Consider the following 8,815-nt stretch of genomic DNA (forward strand, 5'->3'; position numbering starts at 1 on the left):
AAAATAATAATTTATAAATTAAAAGGGCTCATGAGGGAGGGGGGAGTTAGGTGGGAGGTGAAAAAATGAGGACCTGATGCTGGGGCCTTAAGTGGAGAGCAAATGTTTTGAGAATGATGAGGGCAATGTGTTTTACACAATTGATGTATGTATGGATTGTGATGAGTTTTATGAGCCCCTAATAAAATGACTGAAAGAAAAATACATGAAAGCATTTAGTATGATGAGGATAAATATTGATGTGAAGTACCAAATTGTAGATGGTCCTTTAAGAGAGTTATCCTTTAGTCTTGTGGAAATTTGAGAAACGTTTTATATGCCTTTGCTTGGTGCCCTCTTTCTTTTCAGGTGAGGCCGATGGAACAAAACACTAGTCAACCAGTACTATGAACAGTAAGCTTGAGTAAATTCCAGAATTACGGCAGGACCATTAAAAGTAGGTACAGTGTATGACCTTTACGGGGACTCCAAATTTAAATGTAATCAGAGGTGTGTAAAGCTTTGATTTCCTAGAATGCTAACATGTGAAACCTAACTGATTTCCAGCCATTGCATTTTTTTGTGCCAGCTGGGCTTCAGTGAAATTATTTGGTGCCCCTGCTGAGCCATAATGAAATGATTTTTCACCTAGTTTGAATCTCATGCAGATCTGGATGAAATTGAAACTGAAGTGAAATGTACATGGTGTCAACCACCGTTTTTTGATTTTTTTTCTCCCAAATCATTGCTAACTGAAACAGCAGGTTTCACACTTATACAATCTCAGCAGGCCCACAGCAGTAGTTAATCTCTTGGTCTATTTGAGAACCACTGGGCATCATGATAGAAAAAGAAAGCAAGGCTGTTCCTAATTGCACTCAATGAGGGGATGTTGACTATCAATTTATTAGGTCACAATTAGTGTGAATGGTGGATGCAGCTAAATTTATCATGATCCATGCTACCAAAGTCTATTTTATTTTCTATTATTTTCTGAGTGAAGTGTTAGTTGATTTTAATACTCACAAGCTGAGCTTTTGGATTTAATAAATTCAAATTAGCTACAATTTCGTACTTTGATTATGTAACAGATAATGGACGCAGAAACCGTTTCTTTAATACAGAGCAACGTTTCTCTCCACGTGGAAATCACTGAGAAGGTTATCTGAGATTAACCAAATTAATCAATTTTCCAGAAAAAAAACTTGGTACATTTAGTTTTTAATTCAATGACATATTAATGATATTTTCATATGTTTGAATATCCCCTTTAAATAGAACTTGAGATACTCATTCTTATCAATATACTTTGTTCTCCACCATGCCAGCTGAATGGAAAAGTATGAAGTGTCTGATAACAAAGTGCCTCTGGACTGTGCTGCACGGCAGGCTGTGTGCAGGGCGTGATGGCTGTGGCCACTGTTGTCGGGTTCTGCGCTGTGCTTCCCCTCCCTTTACCAGCCCAAGAAAAGGGAGATTATCGTTTTCTTCCTGCCAGCAATATTGATGGTTTTCCATAGACACATCGATCCTCTTTTGTTCCCTCTTTTTTTATTTTGTACAATCAGTACAATTTATCTGCTATAACACTCATAACCAAAAATTTTTTTCTAAACCTTGATACAGTAAGAAATAGTTTGAGCATAGCATAAACACAACGTACTTCTGTACAATATAGCGTGGGGGAAGCAGCAGGTGAATGTGTCCAAGCACAGACACTGTCTCTGATTTCACAGATTCCTCTGCCTCCTACTTCATAACTCACAAGCTGCTAACACTGCCCCAGTCAGACTTGCCCAGCCCCCTTTGTTTGTGCAGACTATGTGCTTGTTAGTCTCTACATCTTTTGTATTTTTGCACCATGTTCTCTGCTGCTTTTCTATTTCGTCCCCTGGCTCTTTCCCTCCCTCTCTCTTGTTCTCACCTTATCTGAGGACATGGGAGGTTAGTGAATGAAGAGCAGGGAATAGAACACTAACACCCAAAGTCAACTTCTCCTCTGTGTTTGCAAAGTAAAATGCCATATCTATGGTTTCATTGCCTGGTTAGTCATCACTTAACATCTATAAAACTGTGGTACCCTTTTTATTATTTCCCCCCCCACGGGATGGTAGGGTATGCGTGTCGTTTGCTGATTGGTTATACTGTGGCAGTGAGTGGATAGCCATGATGCTGACATGCATGCCACCAGTATTTCAAATATAAGCAGATTCACCCATGGTTTCACCAGCTTAGAGTCAGAAAGACTAGCAAGCAGTGGTTGACTTCTGAAATGTAGTCACTGAATACCCTGTGGATAGAATCTAAATATTTCAGATATCATGCCACAAGATGAACCTCTCCAGTTGGAAGGCACTGAAAATATGACCGAGGAAGGGTTGCCTCCTTAAAGTAGAGTCTTCATCAATTATGTAAAAGGAGTAAAGCTTTGGGGACCTTTATTTATTAATGTGGCACAACTTAAGTTGAGACGATATAGCAGTAAACATTCATTAAAAAACAGAATGCAGAATGAACCAGATATGAAATTAGGGAAACTTGGTAGGTTCAAGCACAGACTTTTCAGTTAGAAGCCAACCCCTTGACAACTACACCGCCAGGGTTAATATCTACTATAATCTGGAACACCTATATGAACTTTGCTCAGGGAACATACGTATGAGCCTTATTGTCCTAGTGTAATTCAGAGAAGTGACTAGGTATGCCTCTTCTATCCATGTGCATTCTTTATAACGCAGGGCCCTATACAAATATCAAGCAGTAGGTGTTCTGGAACCAAAGCTGTCAATGCCACTCAGAAAATTTCAAGGGTGCAACAAACCACTAGAGAATTCCCTTCCAATGATTTGATGCCAAACACAGGAATGCAGTTGCCCTTTTCAGCAGACGTGCCTCATGGATGGGTCAGAGAAATGACTCCCAGGAGAGCCGACTGGCCAATGAAAGAGCCCTCCGTGAACGGGAGCTGGTTTTCCAGACAAGTTTTCCCTCGGATCCATTGATCTTGGCAAATAAACTGTAAACTACGATAGACCCACACAGAGTAAGTAAACATGGAGAATTCACAAACTATACAAAATAGCTCAAGTAAGTTATGCAAAAATAATAGAGTAATATTTCCAAATAACATATTTACCAATAAAAGACTGAAAATATTCTCCCAATGAGAGGGGTTCAACACTTTTCAACTACAGGATTTCACTCTGTTTTGCAGAGGGCTGTTATGAATCAAAACTCACTGTACTACTCAGAACCACAACTTATTTAAGGCTTGAATATAAGTTTAATTTCAGAGTAAGGTATTCACTTAATTCATTTTTAATTTTGAAAAGAAATTAAGGTAATAGCCAATGACATACTAGTTACTACTGGAACATTGACCAACATGGTTTCTGTGAGCATTTTAATTCTTTCAAATGCTTCCAAAATAAGACTAAACTGATTTAACAACTTTTGGTTCAGGTTGAGAATTTGGATTAGAAAGTTAATAGATATGATACGGTATTTATTTTCACAGGGGATTTTAAAAATGTAACTACAATTATAAATGTCCACTTAAGCTTCATTACCATGATTCTGCTACATCTCTGTCTAAAGTACAATAGTGCCAAATGTAGGACTTTTGTTCAAACCCGATCATTGTTTTTCCTACAAGTACTCAATTAAATCTAGAAAATGTATGGGTTTCAAGTTTGGATGCCACTCACAAGGTCAGCTCTTCCAAACCACAGGCGCTCTGAGGAGGAAGATAAGGCTTTCTGAGCCCATAAAGATTTATAGTTTCAGAAACCCACACTTGCAGCTCTCCTCTGTGCCATAAGATCATCATGAGTCAATTGACTTGAGGGCAGTGAGTTTTTGACTTTGAGTTAGGTTTTTTTATCTACATTGGTGTAAGATATTTTCAGATATAAAAGATTAATAGTACTACTTTAGCTGTGTTACTTTATATTTTATATGGTCTTTTGAATTTAAAATAATTGATTTAGTAATCATATGCACCATAATGGTTATTATATGCATTTCAAGCACTCTTGTATGTCACCGAGACAAAATTCAAATTATTTTGCACCACTAAGAGATCAAAGCATTTGTAATAAGCTTCAAATTTTAAAAATGTAAGAAAAAATATATAGTAGGATATATATATATCCTACTACAATTTCATATATATATATATATTTATATCCAACATGGAGCATATCTAAAAAAATTGGATTATCTAATTTAGTTTAAATATTTTAAGAAAGGTTCTAGCTTTCTTTCATCAAATAGATCATTTTTACTTTGCTTGAAATTTTTTGAGTGTCCTGCTTTTGGATTCACTTGAATTGTGGTGCTGGAGAATATTGAAAGTACCATGGATTGATAAAGGGATAAAAAGATCTATATTGGAAAAAGTTAGGCCAGCATGCTCTTAGAGGCAAGGATGGCAAGACTCCATCATACAGACTTTGGACATATTGTCAGGAGAGACAAGTCTTTGGAGAAAGACATCATGGTTGGTAAAGTCGAGGGGCAGTGAAAAAGAGGAAGTCCCTGGACAAGATAGATCAACACAGTGGCTGCCTCAATGGGCTCAGGCAGAGGAACCATTGTGAGGACGGCGCAGGACTGTGCTGTGTTTCATTCTTTTGTGCACGGGGTCACTAAGTGTCCAAGTCAACTCAATTGCACCTCACAACAACAACAGCAATGTATCTTTGAAATAAATTCCAATTCATTACTTACAGAACTCCCAAAATCCAGGTATCAAACATTGAACGAAGATGTCTTTTAGCAATTCCAAGGAAATATTTTTAAAATAAATGTAAACAGGAACTTGGAACAAATACGTATTTCATATATTCTAGATCAGGTATCGATAGATAAAACTCACCAATTAGTAGATTACAGCACTATATTCTTTACCTGAAACCACTTAAATCATTATTATTTTCTACATTTAAAGATTGAAATACAAAAATCAGAATGTGATAGGAACAAAGCTAAACTGCCGCAAAGCAGGAACATACCATTGATACCATATCAGTGAAGTAATTGTTAAAAGCACTAGAACCAGAAGAGAGGAACATTATAAGCTTCAAAGAAATATCTATTATTCACAAACCTGTATGAGTGCAATATATAAACTATCTCGATACTATAAAATGAAAACACTAAAAATATGAAAGCATTGTGGTAAGATAAAATTATACTACAACATCAGGAAATGAAAATATACAAATTGGACTAAATGAAAATGTTCAAAAACTTAGAATATTAGGGGAGTTGAAAAAGGCAACCACTGATCATAATCTAATAAACATATACATAAGCTAATTTTTACATTTATCTTATAAGACAATACAAAGGGGAACATCTTTAGATATTTGCAATGTATTATAGATACTTGATTAAACTCTTGAGTATCTAGAAATAATAAATAATTGTCTGTATTCTCAATAGAAACTAAAGCACACAGCAGAGAAAAGGTATGGGATAATTGCATACTCTTGTGAGAAAAATTTGTGTTTGGAGCACCAGTGACAAAATTGAGTTATAAATTTGTATGCAGAACTGTTTTCAGATGATAAGAGGCCTTACTTACACTTGTCTCCTTAACCAATTTAGACAAAAGTGAAACAGTGTGCTCATGCACGACTTGTAGATGGATCAAGAGGCAGTTGTGTGAAAAGAACAAGGCAACGCTGCATGGTTAACATAAGGAAAGATGTGTGTCAGCATTGTATTCTCTCTCCATGCTTATTCCATCTGCATGTTGAAAAATAATCAGAAAAATCTTACATATTTAAGACATGTTACGTGAAGAAGAATGCAGCATCAAGATTGGAGGAAGGTTTATTAACCTGAGATATGCAAATTGCAAAACCATGCTTGCTGAAAGTGAGGAGGATTTAAAACACTTGCTGATGAAGATTAAGGTTTGTAGCCTTTGGTATGGATTACAACTCAGTGTAAAGAATACCAAAATCCTCGCAAATGGATCAATATGTAATATCATGATAAATAGAGAAAAGCTTGAAATTGTCAAGGATTTTGCCTCGCTTGGATACACAAATCAATGCTCATGGATGCAGCAGGCAAGAGTTCAAATGATTTGTTGTAATGGGTAAATCTGCTGCACAAATTCTCTTTGTAGTATTGAAGAGCAAGGAATTATTTTGAAAACTAAGGTGAACCTCATCCAAGTCATGGTATTTTGAATTACATCACATGCATGTGAAAGTTGGACATTAAATAAGGAAGACCTAAGAAGAATGGATCATGGTGCTGGAGAAGAATATCAAAAGTACCATGGACTTCTGAAAGGACAAATAAATATGTAATGGAAGAAGTACAGTCATAATGCTCCTTAGAGGTAAGGATGGTGAGATTTTTCTTACATATTGAAGACATGTTGTCAAGATAAATCAGTCTCTGGAGATGGATCTCATGTTTAGTAAAGTAGGGGGTCATCATAAAAGAGGAAAGCCGTCAAGGAGATGGATTGATACCATGCTGGCAACAATGGAATCAACCATGGAAACAAATGTGAAAATGGTGCAGGAGCAGGTATTGTTTCATTATTTTTGCTTAAGGTCCCTATGGCTTGAAACAACTGGAGGGCACCAACAACAAGGACATATTTTATAGTTACCACCTTTGTCATTCAATTAGCCAGAATCACAAACATTACCACTGTAAACAACAGGCAAGAAATTAAAATGTGTGCCTTTGAGGGCTAAGTCACAACTCCCACTAATGGTACTTTTAATCTCCTCAGGTGCATACAAAACTTTAACATTGAATCAGGAAGTCAGAATAAGAATTTATGTCTTGGTATTATGATATTGATAAAGAATTTTAAATGTATCATAAAGTGCCAACAGTGGACAATTCTGTCATAAAAGACGTACAATAGTGGGATACCAAGACTTATTTTCAAGGGAATTCTAGGAAATAGGAAAAAAATACTCAAATTATCAAATCTCATGGAGACTAGGCCAAATGTTCATAGGAAAATAATGGAGAAACCCAAACAGGACTGACAAATTAATCTCACACCAATTATGGTTAGTAAGAGATGAACTATTTCCATACGATTTAGAACAGTGCATCTCACCCACTGCCATGGAGTTGACTTAGACTCATAGTGACTCTGTAGAACAGGGAACAGGGAAGAACTGGCCTTTTGCATTTCCAACCTTGAAATATTCACGAGAATAAACAATCCCATCTTTCTCCCCTGGAGCAATTGGTGAGCTAATATTGCTTATTTAGTGAATAGCAGCTCCATGTATTACTATATAAATATTTATTCAATAAGTAATTGAATACATTTGCTCTCTCAGTGGTTGTTGGCCATGTTGTTGTTGTTGGTGGTGCTTGGTTTTAAACTCTTGGTTTATAAATCTCTCCTGGCAGATACTCTATTAACTTTGATAATTTCTTACTTTTCTAATGAGTTGTTTACATGCAATTGACCAAAAATGGTTATGCTAGTACTAAATCAGGGCTGTTCAATATACCTTTGACTAATTTAAAATCCAAACTAATGAGTTTTTAGAGACACAAATCAAGGTGCTGCAATCAGGCATAGGCTACCCACTTCCCCTCTTTTTTCCAATGTTTTTATTGTAGAAAGAGAAGGATTATTCTTGATTAGAAAGAAATAAAATGTAATTTAAAAAAGAAAGAAAGCAAACTGCTAACTGCATACTGTTTTTTGTAGGGGGGAGGAAACAGTTTAGAATCATAGTGATCCTATGCACAACTTATGTAAAACAGAAAGTTGTCAAAAATTACCGTAAATGGAACTCCTAAAGGTCTACGTGCTAACAATTTGTGAGTTGAAATTGACTGGACTAGCCACTTCGAATCAGAAAAATCGTATGGTTTTCTATACGGAGAATGACAAATGCAAGAGAAATGACATGATATTCATCATCAAAAAGAGCAGTCCAAGATCTGTTTTGAAGGACAATGCTGTCTGGGATTGGATAATAGCAAACTGCATACAAGCAAATCCAGTCAATATAACAATTATTCAAATGTAAGCCCCAATCACTAAAGCTAATGATGAAGAAATTGAAGAATCCTACCAAGATCATCTGTCTCAAATGGTTTGAATATGTAATTAAGATGAATTGATAGTTATTGGTGACTAGAATGTGACATTTGGAAGCCAAGGGGAAGGAACAGTAGTTGGAGAGTATGACCTTAGTGTTGGAAACAAAGCTGGAGATTGCATGACAGACTTTTGCAAGACCAATGTTGTCTTCATCACAATTACCTTGTAGTCAGCATCATAAATGTTGACTATACACATGGACTCCTCCAGATGGAATGAAGAAAAATCAAATTGACTCTGTATGTGGAAAGAGGAGATGGAGAGGCTCAATATCAGAAACCCAAGGTAGGCCAGTGGCTGACTATGGAACCAATCACCGATTACTAACAGTTTAAATGAAATCATTATTCGCTTTATAAAAGAACTACCTGAATATTACACTTTACATTATGATTTTAAAATGATACTTTGCAATCCACAAATTTTATAGGCTTGTTTTAGTAAGTAACATGCCAGGTTATGTAGCATAGATATGGACATGGGGTTATATAAATATATTACATACAAAAGCAACCATATACACAAAAGAATGAAACATGGATCTCAGATCCACAGGACATGCTATACTTCTGGCTCTTACTAGTAATACGATTCCTCCTCTGGCTTCTCTGAGGCCTTATGTTATAGTCCCATGAATGGCATTCCAGGAAATCCTGTTTAAAATTACTCAAGAACTGATCAATAGATGGAAGAAAAAGAAGAAATGGAAAATCAAATCAGTGA

The sequence above is a fragment of the Echinops telfairi genome, unplaced genomic scaffold (genome assembly GCF_000313985.2).
Source record: "Echinops telfairi isolate 266 unplaced genomic scaffold, ASM31398v2 ScPeMD7_7469;HRSCAF=8507_1, whole genome shotgun sequence".
NCBI lineage: Eukaryota > Metazoa > Chordata > Mammalia > Afrosoricida > Tenrecidae > Echinops > Echinops telfairi.